The sequence below is a fragment of the Orycteropus afer genome, unplaced genomic scaffold (assembly GCF_000298275.1).
Source record: "Orycteropus afer afer isolate SDZICR_OR568_19922 unplaced genomic scaffold, OryAfe1.0 scaffold00188, whole genome shotgun sequence".
NCBI classification, from domain to species: domain Eukaryota; kingdom Metazoa; phylum Chordata; class Mammalia; order Tubulidentata; family Orycteropodidae; genus Orycteropus; species Orycteropus afer.
This window is the reverse complement of record NW_006921775.1, coordinates 1,616,767-1,617,938: the sequence shown is the minus strand read 5'-3', so window position 1 is coordinate 1,617,938 and position 1,172 is coordinate 1,616,767.

The window sequence follows — 1,172 nt, the reverse complement described above, 5'->3', positions numbered from 1 at the left end:
ATAAATGTATAAACTAAATGGAGTATATCCATAAATAAAATATTATTCATCCATACAATAAAATGAAGTTCTGATACATGCCGCAGCATGGATGAACCTTAAAAACATTACGCTAAGTGAAAGAAGCCAGTTACAAAAGGCCATATATTCCATTTCTATGAAATATGCAGAACAGGTACATCTATAGACACAGAAAGGAGATTAGTGGTTGTCAGGGACTCAGGATAGGGGAAAACAGGAAATGACCACTAGTGGATATGTGTTTTCTTTTGAGGGGATAAAGATGTTCTGGAATTACACAGTAGTAATTGATTCAGTTCTGATTTTAAATTATGCAGTATTTCTTTGTTCTGTTCAAACAACGGCCTCTTGGTCTATGCACAGGTTCCACATGAGTACAATTAAGTGTTCTGGAATTCTCTCATTCTTCACAATGTTATCCACAATTTATTAAGATCCACACAGTCAAATGCCTTTGCACAGCCAATAAAAGAGGTAAACTGCTTTTTGTTATTCTTAGCTGAAAGAAGTTTCAGCCAAGATCCATCTGACATCAGCAATAATATCCCTCATTTTATACCCTCTTCTGAATCCGGCTTGAATTTCTGGCAGTTCCCTGTCATATACTGCTGCAACCACTTTTGAATTACCTTCAGCAAAATTTTACTTGTGTATGATATTAATGATATTGTTTGATAATTTCCACATTCTGTTGAATCACCTTTCTTTGGAATGGGCAAAAACAGGGATCTCTTCCAGTTAGTTGCCCAGGTAGCTCTCTTCCCAACTTCTTGGCAGAAACAAGTGAAGGTTTCCAGTGTTGCATCTATTTGTTGAAACATCTCCATGGGTATTCTGTCCATTCCTGGACCCTTGTTTTTCCCCAATTTCTCAGTACAGCTTGAACTTCTTTCAGTACCATTAATTCTTCATCATCTGCTACTTCCTGAAAAGGCTGAACATCGACCAATCTTTTCTGTACAATGATTCTGCACTCTTTCCATCTTTTGATGCTTCCTGCATCATTCAATATTTTACCCACAGAATCTTTCAATATTGCAGCTCAAGACTTAATTATTGGGAGCGGGGCAAGATGGCGGACTAGGCAGAAGGATTGCACAGACCCTCTTCAACAAAGAAAAGGGAAACCAATTAACACAGACACAGAAGAT